Source organism: Trichosurus vulpecula, chromosome 4 (genome assembly GCF_011100635.1).
Source record: "Trichosurus vulpecula isolate mTriVul1 chromosome 4, mTriVul1.pri, whole genome shotgun sequence".
NCBI classification, from domain to species: Eukaryota; Metazoa; Chordata; class Mammalia; order Diprotodontia; family Phalangeridae; genus Trichosurus; species Trichosurus vulpecula.
Genome location: NC_050576.1, coordinates 322,735,989 through 322,755,360, shown reverse-complemented (window position 1 = coordinate 322,755,360; position 19,372 = coordinate 322,735,989).

Sequence of the window (19,372 nt, the reverse complement as noted above, 5' to 3'; positions counted from 1 at the left end):
ACAAATTTTCTCCCCATTTCTACCCTCACCCCACCCTAAAATGGTATGTATTCTGACTGCCCCTTTCCCAAGTCTGCCTTCCCTTCAGTCACCCCACTGTGCCCCCCATCCCATTTCCCCTTACTTTCTTGTAGGGCAAGGTAGATTTCTATACCCCATTGCCTGTATATCTTATTTCCCTGTTGCATGTAAAAACAACTTTTTTTTTAAAACGTCTGTTTTTAGAACGTTGAGTTCCAAATTCTCTCCCTTCTTCCCTCCCCACCCACCCTCCTTGAGAAGGCAAGCAATTCAGCATATGTATTGTTAGTGCTAAAGTGTTTTACAGATAACATCTCAGTTCACCCTCACAATACTCTTAAGAGGTAGGTTCTATTATGACTCCAATTTTACACTTGGGGAAACTGTGGCAGACAGATTAACTGACTTGCTCAAGCTCACCCAGCTAATAAGTGTCTGAGGCTGGATTTGGGCTCAGGTGTTCTTGACTCCAGATCCAGCACGCTGTCCTCTGCACTACCCATCTGCCTCTAAAAGAAAGGAAGTTTTTGTTCAAATGTTCCTGAATTGATAAATAGCATCAAAACAGAATAAAGAGTTGTAAGTTTTCTCAAGCATATGGGTTTTCTTTCATTTCTTTCTCTTCCCTTCCTATTTCCTGTAAGTGTGTGCATACTCTCCCCTGCAGTTATTAGGTGCATTAATGGAAGAGTAAAAGAGCATCATGGACAGATTATGTCATATTTTATTATTCATGTATTTGTTTAATATATGATTACCTATATAATCATTTATTTTTGCCTTAATGCTAACTAAAAGGGGATGGTGAATTTCTAAAGGTGTTACGATATTAGTGAAAAGTTCGTGTAAATAAAAACGGATTGGTTGGGGCTCAGGAGTTAATTTAGTGATTAGGTAGCATGTATTTTTTTCTGCAATAAGATTATTACCTCAGGACCCTGAGAAAATTTGAGTCTGCCAATGTGAATGTATAAAGAGAATGAGAGGAATTAGGTGTCCGCAAATCCAAGTTATAGTTAATATCTCAATTAATCACCATATAATTCTGTTATTATCCCTGTTTTACAAGTATGTGGTATGGACCACTGAGAAGCCTGCACCAAGGGCGGGCACTGTGACAGGTAACAGTTAAAATTTCCCAGAAAAGAAAGTTCAGGAACAATAAAAGATTTTGATAGGAAAAAAAAAAAGTAAATTACAAGGAATATTTTATCAGAGGATAAGGAATGGAGTAATAGAACCTGGTTTATCACAAGGTTTGTTTATGTTCTGTCTTGGGAGAGTGAAGATGTGATCTGTTTTTATGCCAATTATATACACTAGACTACATTTTTTTAAAGAAACCAGGGTCTTAGTAGTTAAAGTTCAACCTCTTTTATCCCTAAATCCTCCTTAGAGAAATGTAGGTTCTCTGTAAGTGCTTCTCAGTAAATGTTTGTTGATTGATGATTTAGAAAGGCATAATGTCATTTTCAGACAGCACTAAAGTGGTGGAAGTTAGACCTAGTCCTGGGTCTCACATTTACTAGTTGTATGACATTCACTAAAGCAACTTAACTCCTCAGGTCTTCAGTTTAATAATCTACAAAATGATGCTCTAAACCAAAAATCTCTAAGTCCTTTCTAATTCTAATTTAGCTGATCTGTCCATATCTGCTGAATCCTAAATATTCAAATATTATATTATACTACAAATAATTTTGTAATAAACACATTACAAATATCTGTCTATGAGAGGCCAAAATTTTATAAAACTAAATAAAACACATTTGAACAATAAAGGTCTTCCCAATAAATAGAGTATACTGTTATAATATATCAAAATTTCTAAATAACATGAATGCAAAACAAAGACATTGAATATTGCTTTAGTAGTGTCCACCTGAAAGTTTGGTTAAAGGAGGCAAACAGCTAGATGACATACAGATTCATATAGTTTATTCCCTTGAAGCTAGCAGATACATGATCATGGAATCAGAAGTAAACTTCTGATTGACTGGAAGAAGAAAGACAAGGTTTAAGTAACAATTCCAACTCCAGTTTATGATCTCCATATCAAAGAAAGGAAGTTCTTAGTTGAACAAGACAATTGACAAGGTAGGGTCACTTAGAGATTACGATCACAAGATGCAAATGTCTCTAGAATATCAAGATAAGAGAATCCCACTGTTCTGGTTGCAGACATTCTGTCACCAACAGGAAAGATACCCCTTGTCAATCTTATCTGGTCTTTGAAGTTGCTGACACATGAAGGGGCATTTTTAGAACAGAGCAAAAGCAGTTTGAATGCTTTGGATATTATTGGGGTTCAAATAATCTGAAAGGATTGACAGTAGGTATTCATAACAAAGGCAAAAGTTTAGGAAAAAAAAATACATCAGTGGCCACTATCTCTTTCATTTTCATTCCACCTTTTTTTTTTCCTTGTCCAGAGTTGTATTTGCACCACAAGTAGAAGTACTGCAGTATTAAGCAAAGCCTTATCACACCAAGCCTATAAAGAGTTTCTTTTTCTGTTGAATGGATTTGTCAAAATTGTTTGTGAAGATATAGACTGATATCTGTTCTTTGAAAACAGATTAAAGGAACTTCCTAACCCCATGCTGTCTGGGGCTAAAGATAGCCAATGAGAAACATAGAAGAATTAATTCAAAGCAAAATCAACCTTAACCTGGGATTTCTGCTGGCTTTTTTGCTAACTGGAATGTTTGGGTACAACTCTCCTGGCTTTAGCCTTACCAAATCTCAAACGATACTTCAAAGGAGTAATTATCAAAATTTGTGAATTTAGAAATAAAGGTTAGTGGAACAGATTAGCTACATAAATGCAGAAGCAAATGAAACTAGCAGCTTAGTGTTTGATAATCCCAAAGACCTCAGCTACTGGATTAAGGGCTCACTATTCAATAAAAACTGGGGAAAAGTAGAAAACCATGTGGCAGAAATTAGGCATAGACCAATTTCTTACAACATAAACCATGATAAAGTTCAAATGGATCCTTGGCATAGATATCAATGATATATCATAAGTGAATTAGAGGAAAAAGGAAGAAATTATCTTTTGGTTTTATGAAGAATTCATGACCAAACATGCAACAGAGAGGATCACAGAAAAGAAAATGGACAATTTGAATTATACAAATGGTAAAAGGTTTTGCTCAAATGTAACCAACACAGTTAAAATTAGAAGGGAACTGGGGGCGGGAAGGAATCTTTGTATCCAGATTATCAGAGAGGACTCATACCTATACTATATAAAGAATTAATTCAAATTTATAAAACAACAGCAATTCTATATTATACAAATGATCAATAGATATTAACAGGCAGTTTTCAAAGGAGGAAACCCAAGTTATCAATGACCATATTTTTTTAAATACTATAAATCACTATAAAAATTTCAGTTTAAAGCAATTCTTAGGCTTCACTTCAAACTGTCATATTAGCAAGGTGACAAGAGTAGAAAATAACTGATAGGCTATGGGAAAACAGTACTTTTATGCACTCCTGGAGTAGCAGTGAAATAATGTCATCATTCTAGAAAACACTTTGGAATTATGCCTTCAAGAGTCCTATATTCTGCATGAACTTTGACCCATATAAGGGCCAAAGTATGCTGATGGGTAGTATCATAAGGAGCTGGGTTTTATGCCACCTCAGCTTTTCCCCTATGTCTAATTTGTGCCAAGGTCTGCCTCTGCGTCTGGAGTCATCTCCAGTTATCCTATCTATATCTTTCCATTGAACCCAGATGGCTCTGGACTGGAAAGTGAGGCTGGTGACTTTGCACAGCCCTCCCTTAAATCCAATTCATTTGCAAGTCATGGCATCACCTTTCTGATATCATAGTCCTCTTCAAGAATGAAAGGCAAACAAGAACCACAGGTTGTTTTTTTTTTTTTCCTCACTGTCAGTAAAGGGATATTACAAGGTGATTGGCATGGCACCATTGCCCCCAGAAGGATACAAGAATGTTTCTGAATAGGTTCAACAGCCTCTTAATTAATATTACATTGTTATACACAAGGGGGCAGTCTGGCCTTAGTCCAGATTTTCACAGGTTTGGGTGACTTCATGAAACCCATGTGTGATGAGGTTTCTTCCTCACAAAGTGGCTGGCAAATTTTGTAACATGGGAGAAAAATCAGACTGTAGGAGTCCCATAAAAACTTTCACGTTTTTAAACTGCCCAATAAGCCAAATAAATTCCTTTGTATTCCCACCTAACTCCTCCCAGATCACAGTATTTACATAATAGGTCCCTTCCACACAATGAGACACTTAGACACTAACAAAAGGATGAAAGCAGGTCAGAGGTCCAACAGTTACTTTAGGCAGGGTGGTTAAGGCCCACATTTCACCTTTCCTGAGACACCTATTAGCCTTTCAGTTTTTAACACTGGGAAATCTTCAGGGGAACATTTAAACTATTAAAATGTCACTCTTGTGTCCACCAAGCAAACAAAAGATGTCTCATTAACAGTAAAGTCAAGTAAGAGTGCTCTCTTCAACATTTCCAAGAAACACCTCTACCACATCCCTCCAGTCATTGTCAGTATTGTATTCAGTATATAAAACAGGGTACAGACTGTTTGGTGTCATTGGTTGATTGCAGGCACCTAGGTAGAGATGGAGATGGTGGTTGGCATGGCAACAGGTTCCTCACAGGGCCCTCCTGGGGATGAGGATATTGCCCTCTACTGGAGGTCTCTTTCCACTGGTGTTTTTCTGCAATCCCTCTTAAAGCACTACTCCTTTTTACAGTGAAAGCACAATGTCTCCACCCCACCTCCTGTAAGCAAAAGGAGTTTGGTTTTCCAGGATCTATGGCCATAACAATCTTTTGTCCCCAGGTGACAGATATGAGTTCTATTCTTCAAAACATCTCCACCATGACTTGTGTAGATTGTAAGGGCCAGGTGTTGCCTGTATAGATTGTATAGGTCAGGACCCTGGAGGGTTGGAGTGCAAGTATAAAGCAGGTGGGCATTGGTCAGTGGGTGATATTGATATATAGATATATATATATATATATATATATATATATATATATATATACACATACACACACATATGTGTGTGTGTGTGATATATTGGTCAGTGAGTGACATATATATATGAGAAGGACCTTGTGATTCCCTGGATGGGATTCTGAGTAGCCATATGTTCAGAGCCTCCTGACTACAAAGATGTATCTGTGCTCCCCTGATCCAGTGGTACATGTAGGTAGTTGTATTACTTTGATCAGACAGCTGGAGCCCTGTCTGTTGGTCTTTGGGCTAATTTCTCTGCTTGCATTTTCTCCACATTCAGGGTGCTGACCTTTCCCCTGAACTAGTGAATATAATTAAAGTAAGATTGTTGCCTCCTTTAAAAAGTTGCCATTCCATTAAAGCAGATCAAAGAACCTATACTAGCAGGTCATCCTGGGTGTGCCAGGGTGCTTGCCTTTATAGATTATTAACCCCTTTTAATCTGTCTTTCCTTTGTAAAAGCAGATCAAAGAACCTGTGCTAGCAGGCCACCCTGGGTGTGCTAGGGTGCTTCCTAATACACCCCCAAAACCTCACGTTCTAAATCTCTCAAGTCCTTTGTCCCTTCTCCTCTGCCCTCCTGCATTGCCCCTTGCATGGCAGCTGCCAAAATCTTCCTTTCCTTAACCTTACTTTCCTAAGTTCCTTTTCCTGCCCATCAAACAAGTACAACATGATTTCCCTGAGTTCACTAATAGTTTTCCTCCTCCAGCCAGGGCAGACTTTATGAAAGTAATCATGAATGTCTGTTGCTGATTGATTAACATAAGCTAAAGCAATTTCTTTTAGATCAGGCTCATTTTCTGTATCTAACTGAGCATTTCTGGGCGGTAACACACATACTCTCCTATGATTATTCCCTGAAAAAGTGGTTTTTAAGGGTACCTAGGTCTTTGCTTCTAAGAAATGTAGATTTATGGTGGTGGTCTGTTTGTTTGGGCAGGCATCTCTGATATACATGGTCATGAGGGGCAGTCTCAGTTTGAAAGTTCCACCCAACAGTACCAATAATTCATTTGCCTAGGCTCTAGATCAGAGGTTCCCAAAGTGGGCCAGACTGCTCCCTGGGTGAGGGGTGGGAAGAGGGGACACTGGAATAATTTAGGAATAGTAGCCTGGCATGCAATTGGGAGGCATTAAATAAAAATAAGGAAGCAGTGAAACATAAGGAAAGAAGAGAAGGAAATTTTGAAAAACTGTTTATATATGTTTCACCTGTTGTGTAACAGTCAACGTTGTAGTGATTACATTATTTTCCAAATAAGCATGAAAAATGCAAGTTATAACCAATCAGTGGTCAAGTCTGTGGACAGGTCTTAACAAGCAAGTGTCAGCAGAGGAGTATGTTGCACACTGTCTGAAAGTCCAGCATGTATCAGCAGGGATATGTGAGTGTAATGATTTGTTTACAATTCAAGACTGTGGGGTTACATGATACAATATTGCATCATCAAACTTCCAATTCAGGAAAAAACTCACAAATTTATAATAAATTATTAAATTTATGATGTGTCATTTTTTAAAAGAAATGTTTTATGGTTTTTTTTTTAATGATGCAAATTTCAAAAGAAAAAAAAAACTGTCAAGGTTAAAGATTTCCAGAAGGGCACTGAGTAATTTTTTTTCAAGGGGGTTGATAGGCCAAATAAGTTTGGGATCTCTGCTCTAGATCTTCAAGTGGTACACAGGTGACAATAAATCTCTTATGTATCTGGCCAAATTTGTTTTCCACCATTATCTATGCATTGAATCCACAATTATGTACCACTGAGATTTGCTGTTTAAGTTTTGGACATTCTCAATTGAACCGGCTGTTTTCATTTGCCCTAAGCATTTAACAACTTGCTAAGAGAAAATCAGCCAGAGGCTTACTCTGTCTCAATCCCATAATAATGCTGGTATCCTTTGACCATTCTGTCTCTTGGTGACCTAATGCTGGGTCAAGACCAGTTACTCATCGCTGGCTTTTCCTTCCTGTGGTGCTGCTCCTCTATCTTTGTGCAAAAGTGAGAGAGAGAATCAATTTTGGACTCAGGAACTATTTCTCCCTGTCCTTCCTGAGTGTGGGGAGTTTAATTCTCTAACCACATCACAGCTGATTGACCAATGACAGAGTGCACTCCAAACCATGGTTGGACAAAGGTCCAAGTGTCGGTTGTGGTGTATTATGGTAGGCTCACCCAATGCAAGTCATGCAAGGGAAAGGTCCCATCAGGGCTAGCCAAAATTGTTAAAGAGCAAAAGAAATCTTGGTTGGGGCCTAGCCCTGGTCAATGAGGCAAATTCAAGCAAAGTATTACATTAGCACACCAAGGCAGCAAGCAGTTAAAATGTGGCTGGCATGGATTTCAAAATGTGGGTGGCCTTTATAGAAAGGAGTAAACAACTTCCACATAATGGCAAAAGTTTGCTAATTGGTATCCATATGGTGAGGAAGTGGTTTTGTGCCACCTCAGCTTTTTCCTCATATCTAAGTGCATATGAGCAAGGGTATTTCTGGACTACTATCTCCTGCAGGTTGGATAAACATATACCCAAAGTTTAAGCAAAGTTTAAACATGGTAGTCACTCAGACTAACTCTAGACAAGTGACTGACTTTGCACAACTGCTCCTTTTTATATTATTTCTCACAGGGTTCTGACTCAGGGTTCTGGCCAGGCTTTACTGGGTCATTAGGGGAGTTGGTCCTCACAGTTCTGCGTTTTGTTCAGCCACCTCACTCATGCTTTTTCCTTCCTCTATGTAAGATGAGTTGTTTCTTTGGCTTATCTGCTAACTTGGTAGAAGTTGGTATTAGGTACAGTCATCTCCAGGGAATTCTTTCTGAATCAGAATTCTTTTCTGATCCTTCTATTTTTTAGTGCTTTCTCTTTTCAAATTATATTTATTTACTTATCTTTGAATGCTTCTATCAAGCTCATTTCCCTAACACTCCAATTGGTTGTATGTACCTTGGGTTATGCAAGGTCATCAGCCTCACTTTTTCCTCCAAAGCCATCTGGGTCCAGTGATCAGGTATTCATCAGTATGGCTGGAGATGACTCAGGATGCAATGGGAGACCCTGGCCCTTCTAGGCTAAGGCCTTTTCATGTACTCACTTAGAGTGAGGTAAAGCCCATTCAGCGAATAGGCCTCTTTAAGAAGTGAGTCAAGGGATGGCCATTTAATTAGAAAAAAAGAAAAAAAAATCAAGCCGGGAGGGGAAGAACCTCAGGATTGCTGTTCCAAAGAGAAACAGTTACCATTGACATTCGCTCTAAGTCAGGAGAGCCCAAAATACAGCCATTAAGTGGAGCTCAGGCATTGTGGTCCAATGTATGAGCTTCAGACCCATTGCGTTCTGGGTCATCTCGAATCATCCTGATGAATATCTGGTCACTGGACCCAGATGGCTCTGGAGGAGAAAGTGAGACTGGTGACTTTGCACAGCCCTCCCTCATTCAAATCAAAGTCAACTGCAAGTCGTGTCATCATTTCCCTGATATCATGGTCCCCTTCAAAAACAAAGGACCAACAAATGTTCCTTGGGTATAAAGACTGTTCTAGGTTTGGTTTTTGCATCTTCACTAACCAGCATAGTTCCTTACACCTAGTAGTGTCTGAACAAATGCTAGTTTTAGCCTTATCAACTGCTCCCCCCGCGTCCCCAAAATATGAATTGTTTCAAGAGGAATGATTCTTAATATTTTAGATGGTAAAAATGTTAATTATTTGTATGTTTCAAAGTAAAGTTTTTTTTTCTTTTATTGTCCTGGGAAAATATCAGTGAATATGGGTGTAAACCAAGGATTCCTCTTTTCCCAATATTAATGTGTCTAGAAATGCCATGAATAGTAATAAGAGAAAAATTAAAAGTATGAAATTGGAAAAGGGATAAGACTCTCAGAGTAGAAACTGAGGTAACTGATAAATCCTATAAAGTAATAGGAAGCAAAACAAATCCACAGAGACCTTGAGCATTCTATATTGCAATGATTCTAGCCAAAAAGAAATAGTAAAAAACAAGTCCCTTTTCCATGAAGCTGATGAGGTCAGGGAACCATTTTGAGGTTTAGGCATGCTCAGGATCCCAAAATGCCAACACACCTGGTCTTGCTCGATTGAATTCATTTCAAGCCTTCTTACAGCCAAAGAAAAACAGTTTATTAAAGGTTGCCATATTGGGTAGAGTCTTAAGAAATCTCACCATTTGTGATGTTTGTTTTGAAAAGTGGGCCAGATCCAATCTACTAAGCTAGATTGAATCTGAGACCCTTCATAGAGGCAAGACGGAGTTTATATACAGAAAGACTGGGAGGGATCTAGCGGTGATTCTGGGGTGATGGGAGGAGGGGTTTAAGATGGTCTTGAAGAGGAGTCTAACTAGAGGTAACTAGAGGTCAGACTCCAGGAATGCGGATTAAGGGTGGGAAATAGCTGAAGACTACCTGGAGATGACCAACAATGGAGGGCTAGGCTAGTTTAAGGGTAACAGATTTGGGCATAGATGTTTTGATAGGATCAAGTGTGGGAAGTAGACAGACAATGGAAGGCTAAGTTAACAGGAACAAGAGATTGGGCCTAACTGTAATGAAAGGCTTATGAAGTCAAGCAAACCCATCATCAAGTAGGAAGATTCAAGGTGGGTTCAAGGGGATTCCCAGAGATAGTACCCCATCAAAGCCTTAGCATGATTAGTTTAACTTACTTACGGAATTCTGAAGGAAATACAAATTCTCTTGCTCCATCTTTTTCTGCTCCTGTCCCCATCCCCATCCCCACCCCCACCTCCAACCCCTACCAAACAAACAAACAAAAACAATCCAGCCCTGCAAGTGAAAGCAGAATAAACAATGCATGGAGAGAATAGCCACTCCCTTCCACCAATAGATAGGAAGGTGGGGCCTGTGCTGGACACCTGAAGCACCTACACCTTTGCTTCAATCTGCCCACATACCCATGAGTCTGAACACTGTGTGTCTGTCTTCCTGGCTACTTGATAAAACATGTTTGTCCATGCTCATTGTCGTCTCCTGTCTGTGTCCCTGTCTGGACCCCATGTGTCTGCTTCCCAATTGCTCCTTTTCTCTTCAGGCCCGGTCCCCATGGCTGGCCCCAAATCCTCTGTGCTTCTGCTTCCCCTTATGTCCTTGAACCAAGTGTCTTAGCCTTTTTCCTGAGACATTCAGTCTTTTCCCTGCCTCCCTCCTTCTCTTCCTTAAGTCCTTGGGCAAATTTGCAGCATGTAAAAATAGAGGTCTGCAGAATGGTCCACAAATATCTGTGTTTGTTTTCACCTCCCTTATTCCATGGGGAATCTTATGTAGATAAGCAGTTGGGAAGAAAGGTAGGAATGTAGTATATGCCCTGGGGCCCCTTCATTGTCTTGTTGGCCTAATTGTAAGAAATTAAGCAGTTCTCTAGAGGAGGAAGTGTCTATTTTGCAACTGAAAGCTTCCCCTTTACCTTTCAACCTCTGTATTTTAGCCCCTAGAGAACATCAGACTTCTGCTGGAATCTCAGTGAAGCATTCTTCTCATATAATTATCTCCAAAGAAATAAGTAACCACTATATGTGATACAGCAGAGAAGTATAAAATCTGTACACTGTGAATTTGGGGTGGGACACCTCTTTCCCCTTTCATCACAAATAAAGACTGTTAATGTCCAGTAATATTATATTGTGATTCCATGTCAAAGGCAAGCCTTTAAAACCTCTTGTCCCAGCTAGGTGGTATAATGGATAGAGTGCCAGGCCTGGAGTCAGGAAAACTTACCTTCCTGAGTTCAAATCTGGCATCAGACACTTACTAGTGGTATGAACCTGGGCAAGTCGCTTAACACTGTTTGCCTCAGTTTCTTCATTTGTAAAATGATCTGATGAAAGAAATGGCAAAACATTACACTGTCTTTGCTAAGAAAATCCCAAATGGGGTCACAAAGAGTCAAACAAGACTGAAAAACAACTATATAGCAACAACAAAATAACAAAACACTTCAATAGATTTCCCCTTAGACTCCCGTATTAAGACATAGTGAGCTAGAGTATGAACAAAGATTTATCCTCCCTTTGTGGGATCAAGACTAAACCTAGTCTATATTAATGTAGTTATTGACAATTGTTCTTTTATTTTATTTTTATTTTATTTTTTGTACCCCTTGTGTATTTCTCTTGATTTTCTACTATCTGGCTCTGACATTCTGTGATTCTGTGAAAAGGGTTTAGGTGGTACAGCTTGGCCTACAAAGCCAGAATCAGGGATAATAGCAGAAGTTGTCAGAAAAAGAGATTTTGCTTTGATATAAGATAAAACACGTTAATAAGTATAGATTTCCTAAAGTAGAAGGGACTACCTCAAGACTTATTGAGTCCCCTTCATGGAAGATTTTTGAGCAGAGGCTAGTTACTCACTGGTTGGGGGTTTTGTGTAGGGGTTGAACTAGATGACTTATCAAAATCTTTTCAATTGTGAGACTTTCATTTTTCTCTATTGAAAAAGTGCCTAAATATGTCACAAAGGGAATAAAAGGCAGCAATTTATATTATAGGCCAGAGCTATATTAACAAATGAGGTAAATAATTGTTGAATAATTTAGATCATATAAATCAACCCATCTTCAACTGAAATAATTGAGGCAAAAGTCTGTTTCTTAAATAAACTGGGTAATTATTGCAATCTCCCATTTTACTTTGCTAGGCCATAATGATATAAGTAATTCTGTGATTTAGACATTTAAAAAACGTATCATAAAAATAATTTTTTGGTAAGTGAAAGCCTATTTTAAAATGAGAAGAGAACTTCCAATTTAAAGAAAATGCGATTAATCTTTTTTTTATTAATCAATTTCATCCAAATAAATACTTCCTATAAATTTTAATTAAACAATATAATTCAGATCCTATTTGGGTGACCTGTTTCTCACAGCATTTCTTTCAATACTTAAAAAGTTGATTGGAATTTGTATAAGAAAATGAACAAATGTAAATATATGCATATGTGTGTATGTAACTATAAAAATCTATAGAAAGCTATAGGTGGCTAGGGAAAGATTTAAATAGAAATCAGTGGGAAAGTGGAATGCTTGCTTTAGGTACTAAGTATGAAACAGATACTTTTCAAAGCTTCTCCTACCACATAATTTCATTTTGAAAAATTTCTTAGACGTCCTAGACCAATAAATCTCAATGATGCTGCTGTACTGCTGGGCCATGATTAGCTTTACAGTAATGTATGACAGAAGGATGAAGTGATATAGCCCACTGTAATAGCTTCTTTATATTCTGTAATATGATCATTCAAAACTGCCTTAGTTGATCCATTTTACCTCTTACTACAGAGTGTATGAATTACAAACGTATTCTCTTTCACATAGACAAAGTGAAATAAGGAGTTGAAGCAGTTTTCCAATGGATTCAATCAATGTAGACAATAAAACAAGCTCATGCTTACTTTCGAGGCTACTTAAAACACTATTCTAAGAAAACTGGTTCAAAATTTGGACAGATAGCCTATTCTTGTGGCTCCTCTGATGGATTTTCCATTCCCTAGTTAACCATTCCTATTTTAAAACCAAAATAGTTGAGCAACCATTCCTTCCTTTAATATAGATAGTTAGATGAAATAGAGATTTTATTATATACATACATGTGTTTGTTTTATCCCTTAAAATCATATTCATCTATTGGATGCATCTTTGTTCTAATTTTACTTTCTTAGGATGACTTATTTTTTTTTCCCTTTTAGTGCCTTGACTTTGTTTATTATTTTCAATTTTTCCTATATGTAGCTTGTTTGTACATAGCTGTTTGCATGCAGTTATGCCCATTAGACTCTGATCAGCTTGAGAACTTGTGTCCCCAGTCCTTAGCAGACAGTGCCTAGCACATATGTGCTTAATAATTGTTTATTTACTATCTGACTATATATAGCACTTTGAAAAATTTACAGTGTTATATGTGGCAGTCCAATCTTAGATTATTTATATTTCTAGGTTTTGCTATCTTGTAGATCATCTTCAGGAGCCATATTACTGAAAAATTATTGCTACCACATATCAAAAAACAGATTAAATTTCCCTTACAAAAATTGTTGGAGAGGAAGCTCTCTAGCCACCTCAATCTAATATAACATAAGGGCCTGTTAACCATGGGCTAACAGTATAATAAGGTCCTCAAAGTTTAGGAGTCATTTCTTCCCTCCATCCCTAGCTGCCTACCTTAGCTCTGTAGAAGGTGTGGAAAGAAAGAAGAATGAAAGAGAAGAAAGTAGAAGAAAGACATAGGGGAAGAAGAAAAGGAGCAAAAAAAAGCTAAGTTATACATGCAATTCTCTCCTGCCAGACCATGGCAGATATTAATCAAAATCATCTTAAATGTGTACCAGTTATAATTTTAAAAATGCATTTTAAGTAGTCCCAGATTTAAACACTCAAACTACTACTAATACTAAACTTATTTCCTAAGAAGTTAATTTACTTTTCTGTGGAGTTCCATTTTCAAAATCAGAACTTCACTTTGGGCATGCCCAAATCACCTAAGGTGGAGGCACCCTACATCTTAAAGAAGAAATGCTGTATTCCTCTACCTTATGGGGGGAGTAGCCTTTTCCCATTGGCTGCATGGCTGGAACAGGCTGCATTTTTTTTTCAGTGTTATTTCTTTATTTAATATTTTTAGTTTTCAGCATTGATTTTCACAATAGTTTGAATTACAAATTTTCTCCCCATTTCTATTGCCCCCCCCCACTCCAAGATGGCATATATTCTGGTTGCCCCATTACCCATTGCCTCCCTTCTGTCACCCCACTCTGCCTCATCCCCTTTTCCCTTACTTTCTTGTAGGGCAAGATAGATTTCTATGCCCCATTGCCTGTATATCTTATTTCCTAGTTGCATGCAAAAAGTTTTTTTTGAACATCTGCTTTTAAAACTTTGAGTTCCAAATTCTCTCCCCTCTTTCCTCCCTACCCCGCCCCAAGAAGGCAAGCAATTCAACATATGCCACATGTATATCATAATGCAAAACCCTTCCACAATACTCATGTTGTGAAAGACTAACTATATTTTGCTCCTTCCTATCCTATCCCCCTTTATTGAGTTTTCTCCCTTGACCCTGTCCCTTTTCGAAAGTGTTTGCTTTTGATTACCCCCTCCCTGTATCTGCCCTCCCTTCTATTGTCCCCCCTTTTTATCTCCTTCCTCCTTCTTTCCTGGGGGGTGGGTAAGACATCCAATTGAGTGTGTATGTTATTCCCTCCTCAGGTCAAATCTGATGAGAGCCAGATTCACTCATTCCCCTCTCCCCTTCCTACAGAACTGCTTTTTCTTGCCACTTTTATGCGAGATAATTTACCCCATTCTATCTGTCCCTTTCTCCCTCTCTCAATATATTCCTCTCTCATCCCTTAATTTCATTTTTTTAGATATTATCCCTTCATATTCAACTCACCCTGTGCCCTCTGTCTATATATATATATATATATATACATACATATATATATACATACATGTATATGAGACATATATGTATATATATGTCTATATATATGTATATATATGTATATGAGACATATATGTATATGTCTTATAATCTTTCCAGGTAGGAATGTAAACAAAACAGTTCAACTTTAGTAAGTCCTTTATGATTTCTCTTTCTTGTTTACCTTTTCATGCTTTTCTTGATTCTTGTGTTTGAAAGTCAAATTTTCTATTCAGCTCTGGTCTTTTCAATGAGAAAGCTTGAAAGTCCTCTATTTTGTTGAAAATCTGTATTTTGCCTTGGAGCATGATATTCAGTTTTGCTAGGTAGGTTATTCTTGGTTTTAACCCTACCTCCATCGACCTCCACAATATCATATTTCAAACCCTTCAATCCCTTAATGTAGAAGTTGCTAGATCTTGTGGTATCCTGATTGTGTTTCCACAATTTTCAAATTGTTTCTTTCTGGCTGCTTGCAGTATTTTCTCCTTGATCTGGGAGCTCTGGAATTTGGTGACAATATTCCTAGGAGTTTTCTTTTTGGGATCTTTTTCAGGAGGCGATCCTTGGATTCTTTAAATTTCTGTTTTATCATCTGACTCTAGAATATCAGGGCAATTTTCCTTGATAATTTCTTGAAAGATAATATCTAGGCTCTTTTTCTTGATCATGGCTTTGAGGTAGTCCAATAATTTTTAAATTGTCTCTCCTGGATCTATTTTCCAGGTCAGTGGTTTTTCCAATGAGATATTTCACATTGTCTTCCATTTTTTCATTCCTTTGGTTCTGTTTTATAATATCTTGGTTTCTCATAAAGTCAGTAGCTTCCACTTGCTCCAATCTAATTTTTAAGGTAGTATTTTCCTCAGTGGTCTTTGGACCTCCTTTTCCATTTGGCTAATTCTGCCTTTCAAGGCATTCTTCTTTTCATTGGCTTTTTGGAGCTCTTTTGCCATTTGAGTTAGTCTATTTTTTAAGGTGTTATTTTCTTCAGTATTTTTTTGGGTCTCCTTTAGCCAGTCATTGACTTATTTTTCATGGTTTTCTCACATCATTCTCATTTCTCTTCCCAATTTTTCCTCTACTTCTCTAACTTGGTTTTCCAAATCCTTTTTTGAGCTCTTCCATGGCCTGAGACCAGTTCATGTTTTACTTGGAGGCTTTTGATGTAGGGTCTTTGACTTTGTTGACTTCTTCTGGGTGTAGGTTTTGGTCTTCTTTGTCAGCAAAGAAAGATTCCAAAGTCTGAGTCTGAATCTGAGTCTGTTTTCACTGCCTGGCCATGTTCCCAGCCAACTTACTCTACCCTTGAGTTTTTCATCAGGGTATGACTGCTTGTAGAGTATAGAGAACTTTGTCCCAAGCTTGAGGGGCTGTGCTGTTGTTTTCAGAGCTACACAGCAAGCTCTGCCACACCAGCACTATTCCTCCCCCAAGAACCACCAGCCTCGACTGAACTCAGATCTAAGCTGGCTCTGTACTCCTGCTCTGATCTGCCACTTAATTCCTCCCACCAGGTGGGCCTGGGGCTAGAAGCAACTGCAGCTGTAGTCCTCAGAGCTGCACCACTTCTGCTGCCCCTGGGGTGGTGGCAGAACCATGAACTCCTTTCAATCTGTCCCCACAGCTTTTCCCACTAACCTTCTCTGTTGTCTTTGGTATTTGTGGGTTGAGAATTCTGGTAACTGCCACAACTCATTGATTCAGGGTGCTAGGTCCTGTTCTGCCCAGCTCCTGGTCTGGTTGGTCTGCGCTGCCCATGCTGGGCTCTGCTCCGCTCCACTCCCAGGTCTGTGTGCTAGACCTTACCCTGTGACTATCCAGGCTGTCCTGGACTGGAGCCCTGCTTCCCTCTGCTATTTTGTGGGTTCTGCAGTTCTAGAATATGTTCAGAGCCATTTTTTATAGGTCTTTGGAGAGAGCTGGGTGGGAGCTCTTGTAAGTCCCTGCTTTCCAGCCACCATCTTGACTCTGCCCCACCCCCTGCCCCCATCTTCCTATTTTCATCAACATTGCAGGGTATTAGTGGCATTATCACTAAACACAGTTTACAAGCTAGGTGCATCTTTAAAAAATATTGACAGCAAATATGCATGGAAAAGGTCAGCAACTTATGCAGCTGGAATAAGGATAGCTCACTCTTACATTAAATATTATTTTAAAAAAAAAGATCCAGAGAAAAGCTTCCAAAACATGGAATAGATCTTTTATGCAATGCAGAATTAGAAGATGACATGTGATTTGCCCAGGTAGAGGGAGTGTCCAGGGATCCTTCAACTTAGTTAAACATTCAAATGTTATATTAATTCAATAATAATAATTTTAAAAAATAATAGCTCCAATTGTGTTGATAGACCCATGAATAACTTGTGAATTGTGTCTTATGAACCTAAAGGCTTAGCATTTTTTTTTGTTATTTTCAATGTGTGGATGATTTACACCTAAAAATTGGTGGTAAAGTACCTGAGATGGCACATTCACACATATAAGTGCTTTTTCCCCCTTTTAACTTGTTTACTAAGTCAGCAAAAATGTTTAGTTGTTCTCTAAAATACTCAACTTGTAAAGAAGGAATGTGAGATGTGCTTTGAGGGTATGCCATTTTCTTATCAGGGAGGAAGTTCCTCTCATGAAACATTTATAGTTGTAATACTAAAAACAATTCATTAGTGCATCACTAAGCTTGTATGGAACATCACAATACAGTATTCTGTTCCCAGAAAGCAATTATCTACCCACATACATAGCACTACACCTTCTTACCAGGCTTATTATTATTGGAATCTATTGTAAACATGTCTTTATTTTCAATACCAAGGGTCATCATAATCTATGTTTCGTAGCATTTAATCCTCATGTTAATCATTTAGGAGTCCAGAAATAAACACAGGGGTAATAAATTAACAGGGGGAAAAGAAGGAAAAGAAAAATGTAACATGTCTGAAATGGAAAATGCAATTGTGCACCAATGTCCTTGTTTTTTTTTTTTAACTTGTTTTGTTGTTGTTGGGTTTTTTTGTTTGTTTTGTTTTTGTTTTGCCTCCAAGAGTGGAACATTGAGGTGATTTTTAGATCATGCATGCTATAGATCTTTGATGTTACTGAGAAAGATGAGATGACTTGGGAATAATAATGTCATTTACATCAAGAAAAGAAAGGATTAAGAAGGAGGATATGGTTAAAAGTGGGAAATCTTTAAAATAAAAAAGTCTACCATTTGCCAGAAAGTATGCTAGGTACAGTAAATATAAAGACAAAGAATAAGAAACAATCTCCCCTCAAGGATCTTTTATTTGATATAGCAGGTGAACTAAAAACAAAGGGAAAAGACATTTTATATTGTGATTAATACACCCCTAATGATTTTGAGTGAGTAGTTTCAGTACAGTGGAGATCTTGTTCCTATAAGAACATTTAAAAAAAAAAGGTTTTTCCTGTCTACCTTGAGTAGATAGAAAACAATTAATTACTCTAATAAGGCTGTTTATTATTCCTTTTCTAATCTCCTTAGATTTGTGTATGTTATTCACTATGCATGTATTCTACTTTTTTTCTGGTGTTTTTTCAAAAATTTTCTTTTTTTATCTCTTGCTCTGGCATCTCAACCATAACTAAGAAAATGCCCCTAGGATCATTCCTCAGCCAGCTTTCTTCTTTTCTCCCTCTTTCTCCCTATTCATGTGCTAAAAGAGTTCATTCAGTCTATCGCTTCAACCAAAGGCTCTGACTTTTGTTCAAGCAAAGTTCTACATTTTCATTTATATACAGTACATACATCTTATCAAGTTAAGGAAACATTGTGAGACAATGCATCTTTTTAAATGTCATCAGCCCCACAAAAATTCAGTTTGGTATGCTGAATTTGCATTGACTTTAAATACATTGACAAACTCTAACCTCATTTTCATAATTTTTTTCTTTAAATGCCAGTAGCCTGTGCAGAAAGGTTCGGTCTACGTGATTTGTAATAAATGTGGTCATTCATCTATTTCCTTCATGGCCAGAACCTATATGGGTGTTTAGCTTCACAAGCCAAAGGAGAAGGTAGTATTTTATGACAAATAATTCAGTAGAGTTTTGAGGGGAAGTCAACTTTTGGAAATAGGGGGAATAGTTGGACTGGCAATGGACTGGCACACAGATAGAAGGAATTCATATTTTATAAAAAGATGTAAAAGAGATAAAAGCTTTTACATCACTACAGCTTCAACATTACAATACAAATTACCATAATGCTGTTCCATGTCAAAAATTGCTTTATAACATATAATGCAGTATACTTCATTTTAAAAAAAAAAATTAATAAACTGAAAGAGAGAAAAACAAACACATCAATTTTTTTTGCTTTGAATTATCTAATTAATTATATATGCAATGAGAAATACTTTCACTCAAAGTATGCTAAAGTATATGCATAAACAAAATTATCTTTTTCACATGAGAATAAATTATATATGACATCTTTCAATCTTAATTTTTAGTAATTAATATGGATAGACTACTGTAATAACATTAAGCTAGTCTAATGGGAATTTAAGCTTTATTTTTATGTGGTTTCTAGAAGAAGTGGATAGAAGAAAGAAAGAGCATATACAACAGGTCATATCAGTGTCCTACTTACTTATTTAGTTTATCAAGTTCTGATGTTACAGAAGAAGTCAGGGTCTCAAGATCATCTGAATCCAGTGAGTAATGTCACTAGAGCTCTTAGAAATATCTTCATCTTGGAAATTCAAGGCCCTTCAGGCCTTAAATGCTAGGCTAAGGACCTTGTAAATTATCAAAGGGACACTGGATACCTATTGAATTTCTAAATCATGAGATTGTTGTAATAAAAATGATGCTTTGCAAGGATTAAC